The following is a 19,711-nucleotide window of genomic DNA, read 5'->3' as shown; positions in this document are numbered from 1 at the left end:
CAGCCTGGGGTGGCTGGCTGGGCACAGACCGCCCACTGCTCATTCCTCCGCGCGGCTCATTCATCCGCATGGCTCGCCATCCTCCATGGCACAGTTGGACGTATCTGGCGATCATCCTGGAGCGCCTGCCTGGTTTTTCTTCAGCTCACACTTGACAGAGCTCTTCGCTTTCTTCCCTTCAGCAGCTCCCGCCTCCTTCCAGAAGGAGTAGCTGGCTGGCTCTGGCACTGCAGAGAACTCCGTGTACCTGTCGCTTCTTGCTTTTCCCCTGGACTTCAGATGGAGGAAGGCAATCTGTGTGGGTGTGTTTCCCCCTTCGAATGGGTCTCCACGCCTGTTTTACATCTGCCTTTCAGTTTCGGTTTTAAATTGTGCCTCAAGGCTGAATTCCCTCTACAGTGATAATGTTCAAAATCTCCTGAGCTCCCACAGGCCCTAGAACCTGAAAACAAATGAAACAGGAAATAACCCCACAGATGGTGTAGACGCCCCCAGATGGGGAGGGGAGCTCCATTCCTAAAAGCCTGCATAAACAGACTCTTTCTGCAAACTACAACAAGCTTTATAAACACAATCCCGAATGTACAGCTTAACGTTCCCTTTGTTCGCTAGAAACAGGGTGGTATCAGACAAGTATTTGCCGTGTGAAAAAATGATTATCTTTAATAGAGTCATTTTGTGAGATCAGAGTTCCTCATGATTGGTTTCTGGGAAGCCAAATATATTATTAGCCATAAAATTGGTATTTTAAAAAATGATGTTACTCCCCTCACTTTCACAAGTCTATAAAGGGACCACTGAGTTCATACCTTGAAAATAATGACTTCCAAATAGTCATGGCTGTTCCAGGCAGAGGGGATGACTGTGAGCATTTTTAGATTCATGAGGGAGGTGGGAGGTCACCTGAATTTAAAATGTGCTGTTCAGCACTGGAGAGATGGTTAGTAGAACACATGCAGTGTGTGCTTGAAGACCTGCTTTTGAAACCCTAGCACCCACATAAAAATACAGGTGTGGTCGCATACAATTGTAACCTCAGGGCTGTACAGGGAGGAGATGGGCAGATCCCTGGAGTTCACTGTCCAACCAGTCCAGCTAAGTCTATGGCCTCAAGACTCAGTGAGAGACCCCATCTCAAAAAACTGAGGAGAGTGGCTAAGACAGATACCTGACATCGACCTCTGACATCCAAATACACATGACTCAGCATATACATGTGCACACACATGAATATGCACATACACATACATATACATGCACACACATGCTGCTTTTGTACATCCTGATACCAACCACCACAGTTTATATGTCCTGGTCTAGCCAGTGGTCACAAGTACCTCTCCACAGGGCTCTCCACGCTGACGTCAATGAGATGTGTCAGGCCCAAATAGGCAAATGATGAGCTGTCAAGGAAGCCAGCTGTAGCTCAGAAGAAGTGGGCATCATGGAGCAACTGGTTGTAATAAGAATGGCCAGAAAGAAAGGATTCTAAAGGCACAGATAACCCCAACACCAGAAATGTGAGAAAGCAAGGCTCTAGAAAAGCTGTATAAACAGTCACCACACATTGAGCCAAATGTCATAAAAAGAACCTTAAACCTATGATTTATCCCCAACTTTTGTTCCCTAGACCCAGATAATATACACTGAGGACTGAGTAAATGTTTTTATTGTGAAAGACTAATGGAGTCATGGTACAAGCTCAGATTTTTATATGATTGATTTATAAGAAGCAAAAAATACTATGGAAACAGCCTAAATAATACAGGCCTGGAACAGGAGACTGGGGTTCCATCACAAACACCCAAGGCCCAGACCATGGTTTCTCCTTCCAAATGTTCTTTTTGCTTGTTTTTTCCTAACCCAAGTCCACTAACAACCTTCTGCCTATTGTTTTCTTAGATTAGTATTTGTAGTTTTATTGACAGCGAACAATAAAATCTCTTCTGTAATCCAACTACTGCACCAAAGAAAGCAGGTGCAGACTACAACAGCAGTCATCCTTGTCCCTGAAACCTACCTCCTTCCTCAAACAAGGCAGCCAACCCCAGATACAACCAGACCAGTATATTCCAGTCTGAACCTCAGGGAGTCAATCCTGTCCTTCTACCAGGTAGATCCCGGTGAAGAACTCGGGTCATTGGGCTTGGACATTTGTACACTGAGCCATCTCACAGATAAAGGCAAATCAAAGGAGAAATGGAGAGATTGCTCCGTGGTTAAGATCACCAGCCGCTCTTCTAGAGGACCAAGTTCAATCCCCAGATTCTCAGTTCCTACACGGTGGCTCATAATCATCTGTGACTCCATTTCCAAGGGTTCCAGTGCCCTCTTCTAACCTCTGTAAGTACAAGACATGCATGTGCTACACCCATACACATGAAATAAATCATGTTTTTTTAAAAAAATCAAGGCTGAGTGAGGTAGACAAGTTGGTAAGGTGCTTGCTGTGCAGACGTGAGGACTGGAGTGTAATTCTCAGAATCTAAGTTAAAAATCCTTATCTAATCCCTGAGCACACAACACATGCCTACTGAAGCAGAAATCAATCATAGCAAGCAGCTCCAGAAGATCAGCGTGTCCCCGGGGAGAGGAGCACCTATCAGAGACCAGGCAAGCCTCATAAATGCTCAGCTCACCACCAGGAAGGAACGAGCAGGATGCAAACACCAGCCAAAACGCTAACTCTATAATTAATCTTGTTAAGGACATCATGTGAAACACATACCTCTATAAGATCAAGTTCCCTTATTGAATTTTTAAATAGGTGAGAGGCTGTACACCATATCATATGTGAACAGGACTGAGAGATACACAAAGTCCTCCTGATCTAGTCAACTCATTGTTACTAAGTATTTCAGTCATCTGGTGCAGTTTCTAAAGCAGCAAGTTTGAATAAGACAAAGTTCTAAGTCTCATACTTCTGCCTAGGATAGTTACCCTCGTCTACATGTAGCTTATTAAAGAACAGATAGGAGCCGGGTGTGATGGCACACACCTTTAATCCCAGGGAGGCAGGGGCAGGTGGACTTCTGAGTTCGAGACCAGCCTGGTCTACAAAGTGAGTGCCAGGACAGCCAGGGCTACACAGAGAAACCCTGTCTCGAAAAACAAAAAACAAAAAAACAAAAACAAACAAAAAAAAAAGAACAGATAGGAAACATCCTTGGGGTGATATACTTGTTCCAGGGTCTTATAAAGTATTTAAGGGAAGGATGTGAATTACCAACTAATGGTGGGTCCCAGAAGATCCAAATGATCAAAGAGTGGGAATCGATGCTTGACCAAGAAGCACGCAGGTGAAATACACCCTCTCATATTTCATGTTGGATTTTTAGTCAGCAAGTATTAAACTGACTGAACAACCACCCTCTGTCTCCGTGGCAGATTAAAATGAGCCAGGACTCCAGGTCATTAGGAGTCCTGACTGCTGGTGTGCTGTAACCAACTGAACTCATGTGTGTTTGCTGGGTCACCATATTAAACATTAGCTGAGCCACTGATGACAGAGACTAGTTCAGCTGATTATATGGTCCTCAGAGAGAGAGTCTCACCTTGTTGTCTTGGTAGGTCACCTACTTCTGCAGCAAAACCCAATCACTGGATCTTAGGGAACCATCAGTAGACAGCTGCTATGAACGAATAGCACCATCTCTGCATTTCTGGAGTGTAATGTTTAGTGGGTGCCTGTAAACCTTTTCCCTGGACTGATGGGGTCACAGAACCTAGCCAACCTTTGGATTGTCTTGTGTCCCTGTGAAGGTGGCTGAGGAGAAACTGTACCTCCTCTGATACAGGGTCTGTCTGGTGAGGTATTGCATGAAGAAAAGTCTGAGGTAGTGTTACCAGGTAAGTATCATTATTTTTCCTAACCCAATATCCCCAGAACCAGAGTGTCTACAAGTGTGCCAGCTTTCCTGACTTCGTAAGTTCTGCTCTTCACCTCATGGAAGACTGAAAAGCTTCCCATCAATCAAGGTGTTAACCAACCTGGAAACACTCCGGTTGATTCTAGCATGATGTAACTATTTGCCAAAGAGTTCTGGGTGAGCAGTCTTACATTCTAATGTCCAAAACCATTTATCTTCTTTGGTGGTTATTGTAGCTTAAGTGAGAAATTTCTTCCACAGGCTCTTATATTTGATCATTTGGTCCTGGTTGCTGAGGGCATTGTTTGGGGAGACTATAGAACCTTTAGGAAGTAGGAGGATGTATGTCACCGTGGGCAGGCTTTGAGAGTTTATAACCTTGCCCTGCTTCCTGCTTGCTCACTCATGCCTCCCACCTCCATGTGCTAACAAAATGTGACCATCCACCTTCCTGTTCCTGCTAACAAGCCTTCCCTGCCATGATGGACTCCAGCCTTCTGGAAGTGTGAGGCCAAACCAACTATTTCCTCCTGACGTTGTTTTTGGTTGTGGTTTATCACAGCCACGGAAAAGTAAGTAATATAGCATATACTAGGAAAGACATTGTTCAGGTCAGAGTCCACCTCTAACTCTTTATCTTCTTCAGGCACGTGTCACTGAAATCATCACATGAAGAGTGCATGGGCTGAACCCAACATTTCAGGACATGCATGATAACTGTAGGAGCCAGACAACCAGATTTGATGAGGACTGCTGGCCATTATCCAGGTTTAGATGGGTGTTCCTTGATGAATTCAAATTGGACTAAGAAGACATAGAGGAGTTTCTTCCTATGAGTTTCAAGTGCTGGTACTGATCCAACATCAACTTGTACCTTGTGAGACTCTTCTGTCCTTCCGATTCTAGTGTCTATTTGCAAGGAGCACCACAATTGGTCCTAGTGCAGGGAGTCTCATGAGCCTGGAACTTCAACAAGTAGGCTAAGCTAGGCGACCAGCAAGTTTCCAGGATCCAGCTGTCTCCACCTCCCATCTCATGGCTGCTGGGATTTTAACTGCATCACCACACCTGGCCTTTTGCATAGGTTCTGGAGACTCTAAGGCCTTGTCAACTGAACCATTTCTTTAGGCATGCTCCGTTTTTTGTTTTGTTTTGTTTTGTTTTGTTGTGTTTTGTTGTGTTGTTTTGTTTTGAGATGCAGTCTATGTAGCCTAGGCTACTCTCAAAGCCACAACCCTCTTACTTCAGTCCCCCAAGTGTTTATTCCACTAATGGCTAGCATTACTTAGTCATCACTGGTGTGTGTGTGTGTGTGTGTGTGTGTGTGCTCGCACATGCGCACACATGTGCACACATGCACACGCGAATTGTATTCATATACAGGTGTACTATTCATGCTCACAGTAGAGACTAAAAGGTGTCATCCTCTTCCCCTTTCCACCAAGTTCTCTTGCTAAACTAGAGCTTATAGTGTTAGACAGACTGACCAGCCTATCTCCAGAGCCCGCTGTGCTTCGATGCATGTGCTGCCACACCCAGCTTTTATGTAAGTGCTGGGATCTGAACCCAGGTCCTCAGGCTTGCCCGATGCTCACTGAGCCATCTCCCCAGCCACTCCACTGAGTCTTTGAGCTGGTTGGTTATACAGCAATATGTGTTAATAACTAATAAATATGTGATAAATGCTTAGCAGTAGACAAAATTACAAAATACAGGTTTTGTGTTTTATAAAAAGAGACAAAGATATGTTTTGTAGAGGGTGGTATGGTGAGGTGGGAGGGGTGCCTTGGAGGGCCCATGCTGAGACACCCCTTCCCCCCTTCCCCCAGGTACCAGCTACACGATGGTTATGGTATAGAATTTAGTTCGAATTTTATTTAGGTATAGTTATTTGGGTCATGAGAAGGGGAATTGAGAAGGGAGGGGAGAGAGAGAGAGAGAGAGAGAGAGAGAGAGAGAGAGAGAGAGAGAGAGTCCTAGCCAGAAACACAGGAGAGGGAAAGGGGGATCAGAGAGAGAAGAGGCAGAGAAAATAAGAAAGAGACAGAGGAGCAGCCAAACAGCTCCTTTTATAGGAAGCCAGACTTACCTAACTGTTGCCAGGTAGCAGTTGGGCGAAGCCTAGAAGGAATGCTAACAACAGGTTCTCTCTCTCTCTCTCTCTCTCTCTTTCTTTGTTTCTTTCTGAGACAAGGTTTCTCTGTGTAGCCCTGGCTGTCCTGGACCTCATTTTGTAGACCAGGCTGGCCTCGAACTCAGAAATCTGCCTGCCTCTGCCTCCCATGTGCTGGGATTACAGGCATGCACCACCACCGCCCGTCTAACAACAGGTTTTCAAAAGAGAAAAATAGAACAAATTAGACCTATCACCTAGAATAAGCAGTGTTCACAATGTGGTGTAGGACTCCTGGCAGTTTCTATAGCCCATGGTAAAGGGGTCTATTACATATACCTTTTAGAATTTTATTTTCATACCAACAGGCTGTGAAAGCATCTTCCTAAGCCTGTGAGTATTTTCAGCAGTGCCTTCTCACCCCTCCCGACAACCCCAGAAAGCAGGGTCAGAGAGGCAACCTGATTAGATCAAGGTCACACCTCTGGGGACCCACAGAGTCCTGTGTGACTCTGAGCTCAGCACTCTTTCCATGGAGCCAGCTCTCTCCAGGGCCTCGTTAGCATTCCTGTCATCTGCCACAGTCTGCTCTTCCTCAGCCAGAACAAAGCAGGATCTTCCTCTTATCTGAAGGAGAGCAGCAGGGTTCTGCTTCCTCTGCTCACTTGATGCTGAGAAGTGCCTCACTCCAGGGAGCTGGGCCAGCTCCAGCTGTAGGTGACAGGAGATCTGGCTTCTGCCTGGAGTGGAGGAGGGCAAGAGATAAACAGCTGCCCAACACTCTGCTTCTGTCTGTCTGTCTGTCTCTGTCTGTGTGTATTTACTTCTCTTTTTGTCTCTATCTCTCCTCTCTGCCTTCTCTCTCACACCCCTCTTCCTTCCTCTCCTCCCCTTCCCTCCCCCTCCCCTCCCCTTCCCCTTCCCTCCTCTCCCTTCCTCTCCTCTTCCCCTTCTCTCTGGTTTCTCTGTTTCTTCCCCCTCCCCGGGTCTTTCTCTAAGTCTATGTATCTTTCCCCTCTCTCCTTAACCTTCTTCCTCTCTGTCTCTTTCCCTTCCTCCTCTTTCCCCTCCTCCTCTTCCTCCTCTTCTTTCTCCTCCTCCTCCCCCCCATCACCCCTGAGGCAGACTGCTTGCTAAGCAAGTACTCTACTGCCTAGCTATACCCCAGCCTGGGATGTATTTTCTGAGCTCTGTTTCCAGAGCTGTCAGTGCACATCCTTGTCAGCAGGAATGGATCACAGAGTAATTCCCATTCCTGTGGAAAACCTAGCCTAGGAGCTTCTAGCAGTAACCTGAGCTGCCTATGAGGCAGGCTGCTTTCCCAGCTGCAAACAGCCCTGCAAAATGACTCCATGGAGGTTGGAGAAAGGAGCACACCGTGGCCAGATTAGCCACTGTGGTTATTCACCTGAGCAAAAGGCCAGGATTCAACGAAAGATGACCTCTGCCTTCCAGGAGTCAGAACACGATGGTTTTCTCATCTGTGGGATGGGAAACCCATTAAGCCCTCTCTTTTCTCACAACACAGGGCTGCTGTGAGGATAGTGCTGAAGTAAACAGGCAAGGCCTGCGGAATGAGGAGAGGTTGATACGTTTTGTAATGTAGCAGCATGCTGTGGCGGGATGGGTGCCCCAGTGAGCCCATTTTGAGGCATCCCTCCACCCCCAAGGTGTCAGCCATACAATGAGTCTAGTATAAAATGAAGTTTATTTGGGACCTGGAAAGGGGATCTGGGGAAGGGAGTAGAGTCAGAGAAAGACAGAGAGGGCAGAGAAAGGGGTCAGAGAAGGGCAGAGAGAACAAGAGGAAAAGAGGCCAGCTGGGAACACGTTGGGAGAGAGAGAGATGATGGAGGGAGAGTGAGTGAGGAGAGAGAGGATGGAGGATCCTTTATGTGTGAACCAGGCTCCTAACTGGCTGTTGCTAGGAAACTGTTGGGCAGAGCCTAGAGGAACCACTAACACAGGTGACTCCCAGAATCCCTGCAAACTGTATCTTCTTAGAGAACTGAGGAGCCAGGACAGGTAAATCCTCATTTGACAAGCCAAAAGGTAGCAAAGAAGTGAAGTAGCCTGGCTGTAGGAAGCACACGATGGGGAAAGACTGACTCTGGAGAGTCCCTGAAAGTCTACAGAGACTAGCTCCAGTCACAGGAGGAGCTCAAGAAGTTCCTTAGGCCGTCCAAAGTCACACAACTGGAATTCAGCACGGGCCCCTTTTGCTATGAAGCAAGTACTCTCTCTGCCTTCCACAGCCTCTGTCTCTGAATTGCCTTCCCCTTCCTTTTCCTGTAGAGAGGCTGGACATGATGTAAGAATGAGGCAGGAAGGCAGTCCTTCCACGAGACAAGCCTAACTGCATCCTAACACATACAAGGACTTACTGTCTCCACCTTCAGAGCCTAAGAGGTCTACACTGAATGTCCAGTTGTATGATCTGGGGGGGGGGGGGGGGAGGGTTAAGACTTCTCTGGGTCTTGACTGTTTTCTTGGTGAAAGGGTACCTTTCAAAAAGCTTGTGGGGACTGGGAAGATAGCACAGCATGAGGACTTAAGATCAAAACCCAGAACCCACATAAAAAGCCAGGTGTCATGGTAGCATACACTTGTCATCCCAGCTCTGGGCAGGCAGGGATTGGTGGGTCCTTCAGTTTGCTAGCCAGCTAGGCTTGTTAAGTCAGCAAGCTTCAAGTCTATGATGTGGCCCTGTCTCATAAAACAAGGTGGATGGCATTGAGGAAGGACATCTCAGGTTGACCTCTGATCTCTAACCCCACATACATCACACACACACACACACACACACACACACTCACTCACACACGTGAAAGTGAGTATGTTTGCAGTGTCTAGCAGACAGTAGGGAACAAGCATCCCCAACTTGGCCACAGAATTAGTGATCCATTTCTCCAGACTCTACACCCAGTCCCACACTTCTAATGTTCTCATTGGAACCATGGAGTAGTTGGTGACTTAACTAACCCTCCTCACTGAGGACAACTACAGGTTGAATCCATGGGGAACTTCCAGGCACAGCCTCCTTCCCTTAGGGTTCCAGTTGTCAAGGCTGCTTCTCCCTGAGACTAGAAGAGGGTAGGTCTGTTCTTCCCCTGGGCTGGAAGCAGTGTTCTGCTGACAAGGATAGCCCTAAGAGCTCACACCCCCACCAGCACACAGGAGAGTTGTGGGGAGAGTTTTAGCCTGGCCTAGAAACTGCTCCCTAACCCTAGCGATCTAGAGCTCCACAGTTCTGCCCCTGCAGTTAGCAGAGAACAAGGGTCTTCAGCAAGCTTCCCAGAGAGGCTGAGCCCTTCTCAGCAGACCTGGGAACTCCAAGCATCAGCAGAATTTGAGAGGACACTGGAGAATCTAAGTTAGAGCGGGGGCGGTGGGGGGGGCGGCGGAGCTCTACTGCCTACAGGGAAACCTCATGTTAGCCTTTATCCATCTGCGTATAAAACCTTTATCTCCAAATACCATGCATAGAGATATATCTGTTTCCTATTTCATCTCCCAGACCCTTCATGATGTCTTCAACACAATCACCAGTACCTGGCAGAAAGCCAGCTGCAAGGCGTTCAGTAAACACACTTTGAGTTAGGAGGAAAGGAACTCAGTGGATTCTCTGGGTGTTGTCAGATAGAGTTGAGAGCTCTGTGTCAGACTTTTCAGTACTGTCACAAATATGAGATCAACATATTATAAAAGGAGCAAAGATTTGTTTCAGCTCATAGTTTCCTAGGTTCCCGCTCATGGTCTGCTTAGGCAATTGCTTTCAGGACCGTGGAAAGCAGAGTATCAGAAGCAGAGAAATGCCTCATCTTGGGCCGGCTGAGCAGCTGAGAAGGGAAAACAGGAAGGGAGCAGGCCAAGATATAAGGCCACGTCCCCCATGGAGCTGCTTCCTCCAATCAGGCCTCACTTCTTACCTTTCCCCGTCACCAAATAATGCTGCCATTTTGTGACTCCATCAGGAGTTAATCCATTGATTGGGTCAAAATCCGCAGGATCCAGTCTCTTCCCCAAAGTCCCTAGTCACTTTTCTATTGCTTCGATAAAACACCCTGACCAAGGCAACTTATAAAAGAAGACATTTAATATTGCTTAGTTTCAGAGGATGATAGCCCATGATGAAGGAGCAAAGGCATAGCTGCAGAACAGCTGAGAATTCAAATCTTGATCCCCAAGCAGGAGGCAGAAAGTGCACTGAAACCTCAAAGCCCCCCTCAGCAATACCCTTCCAACAAATCCATACCTCTTGATCCTTCCCAAACTACTCCACCAAGGAGGGACCAGGGATTCAAACGTATGTATCCATGAGGGCTGTTCTCATTCAAACCACCACAGTCCCTCATCTTGAAGCTTGTTGTCCCCTGTGGGGCAAGTGGAACCATGTCACCAGACAGAAAATCTGGTAAGGTTGAACAGACTAAGGAACCCTGTCAATTCTCATAATCGAGAACTGTAGGCATTTTAATCTTATCCCAACCAGGTTCTTGTCCTGGAGCACATGCCCATGACACCCCACTAAGAGGACCATGACAACTGGTCACTTAGCATAGAAACCTAGAGTTCTTCCTGATAATGAGGTATCTGGATAGGCCCCAAGGGTTCAGCCAATAAGCTTCCCTTCCCAAGCATCTCTTCCTGTAAAAGGTATTTAGTCACTGGTCCACCCTGAGTAAGTCATATATGTCCTTTTCCTCTGTGAATAAACAGTTTGGACGAGCAGGGGACTGTCTCTCTCATTAAGGACCACTGCAGAGGTGGGGAAGACCTTTATCATACGGAACCTCACCTACATCTCCTGCAGAAGGCCTCGCTCCACTCCTGGCACTCTCCCTGAGCTAAGCTGGATTCCCCCAGCCCCAGGCTCTTCTCGGGCCCTCATTCTCAACTCTCCGAGGTTTCCAGAAGCATCTGTATGCCCAGGGGGTTGAGAACCACAGCCTCTGTCCCAGCTCCCCCGCCCCCCACCGTTTCTCACCAGAGAAACATGGGCTGGGACCCCTATCATAGGCTGTGTCTCCCCTGAGTGGCTTTTCAGCCGGCACCCAGGTGGAGGCAAGGAAGGAGTGTAACCTCTGTGTTTCACCTCCCCAGCGAGCGGTGTTCTGACACTCCACTGGTGAGACAGAAAAACAGAACCACAGTCCCCCTCTCCCATCTCCCATTCCTCCCCTCCCTGGTCAATAGCGGCAACTACACAATATCTCACTGCTTTTGCTGGGGACAGGAAGGTAGTAGACAACACTAAAAAGGAACGAGAAATTGGGGCGTAGGGGTGCAAAATAGTCAGTAAGAAACTACTAATATCCCTCTTACTCAGAGTTTCCCCAGCCAATTGGAATGGTGGGTATCCAAATGCATACAAGAGCAAAGTATAAATGAGCAATTCCTGAAAGAAGTTACCAATTGCCATTACATAGCTAGACATACACTCAGCCTTGCTAAAAAATCACATTAATGAAAATTATAGCCAGGTTTTGTCCTTATACTATAGACTCATTTGGTAGCAGCTAAGAAGTGTGTGTTTCTGTATTTTAAAACATACAGACTCTAAACTTTACCGAACAGTTAAGTGTGAGTAGTGAAATTATGAGAACTTGGAGGGTTTTGTTTATTTTTCTTTTTTTTCCCCCATGTTTTCTTTACCTAATGACATCGACTCTCCCCATCCATGGCCAATCAACCTTTGACCAAAAAGTTGGCAAGAGCTCAGAGGTAATGCTCACCTAGTACATACCAGACCCTGAGTTCAGTCCTAACTCTCTTTGAAGCCTTTCATACAGTGTTCCATGCTGGGACTTCCGGTACTCGGAAGGCTAAGGCAGGAAGATGACATGAACCCAAGACCTTGAGACCAGTCTAGGCAACATAGTGATACCCTGTCCATTAAAAAGGCTAAAAAAGTAAAATCCATCTTCAATGAACAGGCATAGATTCTCTGTGTGTGCATGCATATGTGCATGTAGATGTGCATTTGTGTGAGTGCACATATGTATGTTCAGGCCAGAGGTCACCCTCTAGTCTGATTCCTCAGGAGCTGTCCACTGTGTCTTTTAAGGTAGGGTCTGTCAGTGGCCAGAAGCTTACCAAGTAGGCCAGGCTGACCAGCCAACTAGCCCTAGGAGTCCTTGTCCCCACCACTTTAACCCTGGGTTTGTAAGTGTGCTAGCATACCTGAATTTTTTTTTTTCATGAAATCTGAGGATTGGACTTAGAGTCTCAGTCAGCACTTTACCAACGGAGCTACCTTCTCTGCCCCAGATGTTTACAAATCTTGTCCTTATTCTCTAAACAAAAATGGTGTAACAACTGTTTGTATAACATATCGGGCATTGTAAGTAATCTTGAGTTGCTGGGTGTACCCAGAAGGGTGTGCAGAGGCTCTATGCAAACATTGCACCATTTTTAAAATGAGAGCCTTGCATATCTGAGAAGCTCAGAAAGCCCTTTCTGTGTCTTATGTCCTTTCCCAGCTCCCTTACCTCTGGGTGCTTCGTGGGTGCACGTCCTTTCCCTTGTGCTACTGAGGCTTGGTCTTGGGAGTGGCCCCTCCTAAATGTGTTCCATCTTACTCCCTGGAATGGAGACAAATCACCTAAACATCGGAGGAGCCATCAAAGAGGATAATTTCTAACTCAGAGTACATATGTCACCAAACAGGACTAGAGCTGCTTAGGATGGGCACAATACGAATGAAGCATTGAAGGCTTCACCAAGTCAAGGCAAGAGGCCCTAAGCAGAAGAGTAAGTCATGCACTGTGAGGAAACCCTATATTAACAACAACAACAACAACAACAACAACACACACACACACACACACACACAATCCCACAAGTAATTTGGCTTTGAACAAACAGTGCCAACATGCCAACTGTAAAACCAGCTGTTCAAATTTGAAGCCTAGAAAAACTTGGACCATCACTCTAGAGACAGACCGACAACCCACAGGATTGGCTTGCCCTCATGACCTAGCATTTATGCCTGTGTCTCCCACTCCCTGGTATAGCTTCCTCTGAAATCTCCCTGTGTCTGATGTAGTTAAGAAGGGCCCTGCCACAGGGAAAGCATCCTAATTAACAAAATCAGAAATGAAAAAGGAGACATAACAACAGATCCTGAAGACATCCAAAACACCATCAGATCCTTCTACCAAAGGCTATACTCAACAAAACTGGAGAACCTGGATGAAATGGACAAGTTCCTAGACAGATACCAGGTACCAAAGTTGAATCAAGATCAGGTTAATGATCTAAACAGCCCTATATCCCCCAAAGAAATAGAAGCAGTCATTAATAGTCTCCCAACTAAAAAAAGCCCAGGACCAGATGGGTTTAGTGCAGAGTTCTATCAGACCTTCAAAGAAGATCTAATCCCAGTTCTTCACAAACTATTCCACAAAATAGAAACAGAAGGTACTCTACCCAACTCATTCTATGAAGCCACAATTACTCTGATACCTAAACCACAAAAAGACCCAACAAAGATAGAAAACTTCAGACCAATATCCCTTATGAATATTGATGCAAAAATCCTCAATAAAGTTCTTGCTAACCGAATCCAAGAACACATCAAAACAATCATCCATCCTGACCAAGTAGGTTTCATCCCAGGGATGCAGGGATGGTTCAATATACGGAAATCCATCAACGTAATCCAGTATATAAACAAACTCAAAGACAAAAACCACATGGTCATCTCCTTAGATGCGGAAAAAGCATTTGACAAGATCCAACACCCATTCATGATAAAAGTCTTGGAAAGATCAGGAATTCAAGGCCCATACCTAAACATGATAAAAGCAATCTACAGCAAACCAGTAGCCAACATCAAAGTAAATGGTGAGAAGCTTGAAGCAATCCCTCTAAAATCAGGGACTAGACAAGGCTGTCCACTTTCTCCATACCTATTCAACATTGTACTTGAAGTCCTAGCCAGAGCAATTCGACAACAAAAGGAGATCAAAGGGATACAAATTGGAAAAGATGAAGTCAAAATATCACTTTTTGCAGATGATATGATAGTATATATAAGTGACCCTAAAAATTCCACCAGAGAACTCCTAAGCCTGATAAACAGCTTCGGTGAAGTAGCTGGATATAAAATTAACTCAAACAAATCAATGGCCTTTCTCTACACAAAGAATAAACAGGCTGAGAAAGAAATTAGGGAAACAACACCCTTCTCAATAGTCACAAATAATATAAAATATCTTGGCGTGACTCTAACTAAGGAAGTGAAAGATCTGTATAATAAAAACTTCAAGTCTCTGAAGAAAGAAATTATAGAAGATCTCAGAAGATGGAAAGATCTCCCATGCTCATGGATTGGCAGGATCAACATTGTAAAAATGGCTATCTTGCCAAAAGCAATCTACAGATTCAATGCAATCCCCATCAAAATTCCAAATCAATTCTTCAACGAATTAGAAAGTGCAATCTGCAAATTCATCTGGAATAACAAAAAACCTAGGATAGCAAAAACTCTTCTCAAGGATAAAAGAACCTCTGGTGGAATCACCATGCCGGACCTAAAGCTCTACTACAGAGCAATTGTGATAAAAACTGCATGGTACTGGTATAGTGACAGACAAATAGACCAATGGAATAGAATTGAAGACCCAGAAATGAACCCACACACCTATGGTCACTTGATCTTCGACAAGGGAGCTAAAAACATCCAGTGGAAGAAAGACAGCATTTTCAACAAATGGTGCTGGCACAACTGGTTGTTAACATGTAGAAGAATGCGAATCGATCCATTCCTATCTCCTTGTACTAAGGTCAAGTCTAAGTGGATCAAGGAACTTCACATAAAACCAGAGACACTGAAACTTATAGAGGAGAAAGTGGGGAAAAGCCTTGAAGATATGGGCACAGGGGAAAAATTCCTGAATAGAACAGTAATGGCTTGTGCTGTAAGATCGAGAATTGACAAGTGGGACCTCATGAAACTACAAAGCTTCTGCAAGGCTAAAGACACCATCAATAAGACAAAAAAACCACCAACAGGTTGGGAAAGGATCTTCACCTATCCTAAATCAGATAAGGGACTAATATCCAATATATATAAAGAACTCAAGAAGGTGGACTCCAGAAAGTCAAATAACCCCATTAAAAAATGGGGCTCAGAACTGAACAAAGAATTCTCACCTGAGGAATACCGAATGGCAGAGAAGCACCTGAAAAAATGTTCAACATCCTTAATCATCAGGGAAATGCAAATCAAAACAACCCTGAGATTCCACCTCACACCAGTCAGAATGGCTAAGATCAAAAATTCAGGTGACAGCAGATGCTGGCGAGGATGTGGAGAAAGAGGAGCACTCCTCCATTGTTGGTGGGATTGCAAGCTTGTACAACCACTCTGGAAATCAGTCTGGCGGTTCCTCAGAAAATTGGACATAGTACTACCGGAGGATCCAGCAATACCTCTCCTGGGCATATATCCAGAAGATGTCCCAACCGGTAAAAAGGACACATGCTCCACTATGTTCATAGCAGCCCTATTTATAATAGCCAGAAGCTGGAAAGAACCCAGATGTCCCTCAACAGAGGAATGGATACAGAAATTATGGTACATTTACACAATGGAGTACTACTCAGCTATTAAAAAGAATGAATTTATGAAATTCCTAGCCAAATGGATGGACCTGGAGGGCATCATCTTGAGTGAAGTAACACAATCACAAAAGAACTCACACAATATGTATTCATTGATAAGTGGATATTAGCCCAAAACTTAGGATACCCAAGATATAAGATACAATTTGATAAATGCATGAAACTCAAGAAGAATGAAGACCAAAGTGTGGACACTGTGCCCCTTCTTAGAATTGTGAACAAAACACCCAGGGAAGGAGTTACAGAGACAAAGTTCGTAGCTGTGATGAAAGGATGGACCATTTAGAGACTGCTGTATCCAGGGATCCGTCCCATAATCAGCTTCTAAACGCTGACACCATTGCATACACTAGCAAGATTTTGCTGAAAGGACCCAAATATAGCTGTCTCTTGTGAGACGATGCCGGGGCCTAGCAAACACAGGAGTGGATGTTCACAGTCAGCTATTGGATGTATCACAGGGCTCCCAATGGAGAAGCTAGAGAAAGTACCCAAGGAGCTAAAGGGATCTGCAACCCTATTGTTGGAACAACATGATGTACTAACCAGAACCCTGGAGCTCTTGTCTCTAGCTGCATATGTATCGAAAGATGGCCTAGTCGGCCATCAATGGAAAGAGAGGCCCATTGGACTTGCAAACTTTATATGCCCCAATATAGGGGAATGCCAGGGCCAAAAGAATGGGAATGGGTGGGTAGGGAAGTGGGGGGCGCTATGGGGGACTTTTGGGATAGTATTGGAAATGTAATTGAGGAAAATATGTAATAAAAATATTAAAAAAAAAAAAAAAAAAGAAGGGCCCTGCATGAGGGCTGTCCCCTCTTCACACTTTGCATAAGACCTAGCCACATTCCCTATACAGAACAAGTCACCTGTTGAGGGTTGCCTGGGAGAACAGACATCAATTGCCTTTGGACTTCTTTATTTCAGTTAATCAATCAATCAATCAATCAATTAATTGTTGAGATGGGATCTCACATAGCCCTAGCTGGCTTTGAATCATACAACTAAGACTAGCATGTCGTGGATAGAGGAAAGCAGGCATGTTCCAGGTCGTGGATAGAGGAATAGCAGGCATGTTCCAGGTCGTGGATAGAGGAAAGCAGGCATGTTCCAGGTCGTGGATAGAGGAAAGCAGGCATGTTCCAGGTCGTGGATAGAGGAATAGCAGGCATGTTCCAGGTCGTGGATAGAGGAATAGCAGGCATGTTCCAGGTCGTGGATAGAGGAATAGCAGGCATGTTCCAGGTCGTGGATAGAGGAATAGCAGGCATGTTCCAGGTCGTGGATAGAGGAAAGCAGGCATGTTCCAGGTCGTGGATAGAGGAAAGCAGGCATGTTCCAGGTCGTGGATAGAGGAAAGCAGGCATGTTCCAGGTCGTGGATAGAGGAAAGCAGGCATGTTCCAGGTCGTGGATAGAGGAAAGCAGGCATGTTCCAGGTCGTGGATAGAGGAATAGCAGGCATGTTCCAGCATGGTTGATTTATGTGGTGCTGAAGATGAAACTAGGGGGGTTGTGTTTGCTTAGCTACTGACTGAGCTACATCCCCAGACTCCCCACTTCATCCCTTCTCTCCCACCCTACTGCCCCACCCCCACCCCAACTCAATGCTGTACTGGATTTGAACCCAGGACCTCATGCATGCCAAGTATGTGCTCAACCAGTGACCTACACCCCCAGTTCCAAAGTCTGTTTTTAAGAAGACCTTTTCCTTTTAAAATAAAAACTAACATCTTCATTGAAATAAAAACAGTCACTTCTACAGTAAAGCAACCACAGAGGCCTGCTTGGAACTCATGGGCAATTTCATGTGGTTGGTTAATGACATACTTGGTTCTCTCTTGCCTGCTAGAGTAAACCTCTCAAGGGCCAGGAGTAAGGCCAGCTTGACACAGGTCATTCCCAGTGCTTGCTCCCAACAGCTGCCAAGTAATGTTTGTTGGATTTAAATAGAAATGAAGTTCTAGAAGGCTGCTACAGGACCCCCATCAAATGCTACAAAAGGAAGGGATCAAGGCATCTTAAGTTCAAATAGAACGGTAGATGCACCAATTTATATGAGAGTGTCAGCGGCACGCTCAGTTCATAAAACTCATTAAGAGAACAATTTGGCAATACCTAGTAAGCTAAAGTCATTTGTACTCAGGAGCCTTAAACTCTACTTGTAGAGGAACTTTCACACTTGGGCAGGATGGTGATGCTTATAAGAAAAAGTACCCATTGGCAGGGAAGAGGTCAAACTGTAGTTCAGCTATCAGAATGCTACTACACACACACACACACACACCAACAAACTAGAGCCACATGTTTTTTTTTTAAACTCAAAACCATAATATTAAGTGAAAAGTTAGATATCATGAAGCACAAATAAAGGATAAAAACCTGCAAAATGATACCATGTCGTCTTTATGGACATAGAAGCTTGTAAGCAAAAGGTATAAAACTATCTATGGCAAACACTAAAGTCATAGACTTGTTCCTGTTAAAAGGGTAAGAGACTGAGGAACAGGCTGCTGTTGGATCCATAAAAGGTCTTAACTAAATCTGAGCTTTTCCTTTTGCTGAGTTTACTTATTAAGATTAACATTTTTATTTACTTTTTTTCATGTGTATGGGGTTTTTTGCTTGTATGTATGTATGTATGTATGTATACCGTGAACAAGCCTGGTACCTGAGGAGGTCAGGAAAGGGCATCAGATCCCCTACACCTGGAGGTACAGGTGGCCTTGAGCCACCATATGGGTATAGAGAATTGAACCTGGGTCTCTTAACCACTGTACTCTACAGCCCCTGATCTTTAAAACAAGGTAATTATGTGTAAATGTGTTTGTTGCTGTATGTCCGAGCATGTAAGTACAGGTGCCTACTGAAGTCAGAGAGACCATGGCTCCCCCAGAGCTGGAGTTACAAGCAGTTGCGAGCCACTCAGCATGGGCTTGGGGGACTGAATTAGGGTCCTTTACAAGAGCAGTACTCGGCCTCTATGAATCTGAAGGAAGCACGATCTCCAGGGCTGGGAAGCATGGCTCAGTCTGTAATGCAGTTCGTACGTGAGTCTGAGGACCTGACTCTAGATCCCCAGCACCCCTTAAAAGACCACATGGGGATAAGTACTCTTGTACTCCTCGTGCTTAGAAATCTGAGATAGGAGGGTGTTAGGGGCTTACTGTCCGCCTGTCCAGTCAAATTGATCAGCTTCAGATGCAGTGAGCTACCACATCTTAAAACAATACAATGAAAGACAAGAGATGAAGTCACCTGACACTGACCTCTTGCTTGCACATATACACGTACACACACACACAGACACACACACGATATAGAGTCAGGTGTGTTATTACCCACCTCTAATTCCAGAACTCTGGAGGTTGAAGCAAGAGGACTGTGAGTTCCAGGCCAACCTAGGAGAGACTCTGTCTCAAGACATAAACAAACAAACCCCCAAAACATTATATCTCTATAATAGAACACTATATGGTTATAACAAAGAATGAGGTTGAAGTTGTGGGTCAACAACTACCACCTCACAGTTTTGTTCTCAACTCTCATAAGGAAACTTCTCTTTACAACAGACAGAGAATAATTACAGAAAACCACAACCAATTAAAATGCAGAAGTGTGGAGCCCGGTCCCAAGGGATCCATCTATAGCTCCGCTCCTGCACTTACAATCCAGAGACCATTGTGGAAGAGAGGGCAGAAAGACAGTAAGAGACAGAGGAACAGGGATTCTGCTGTTTCTAGGACTCCTAGAAATGTCAGAAGCTTCACTCATGAAGTCTCTTCAACATGGCTATCCCAACATGACCTGAACAAGGGTGACACTAGAGGTCACACTAATGTGGACAGGGAAAGCCTGCAAGGCCCAGCTCTGGACAAAGAACTACAGGCAGCTACGGGATGCAGAGGCACTGAAGAAGAGTCTCCCCAGGGAAGAGCACAGTAATTCGTTCTTCAGCACCAAATGGTCAGCCTTAGAAACATACCCAAATGCTGGACAGTGGGGGCGCATGCCTTTAATCCCAGCCTTCCTGGAACAGAGGCACACAGGTCACTGTGAGTTCAAGGCTAGCCTGGTCTACAGAGTGAGCTCTAAGA

This window comes from Mus caroli, unplaced genomic scaffold, assembly GCF_978045245.1.
Source record: "Mus caroli unplaced genomic scaffold, Mus_caroli_1 scaffold_11, whole genome shotgun sequence".
Taxonomy (NCBI): Eukaryota; Metazoa; Chordata; class Mammalia; order Rodentia; family Muridae; genus Mus; species Mus caroli.
This window is presented reverse-complemented; position numbering follows the sequence as displayed.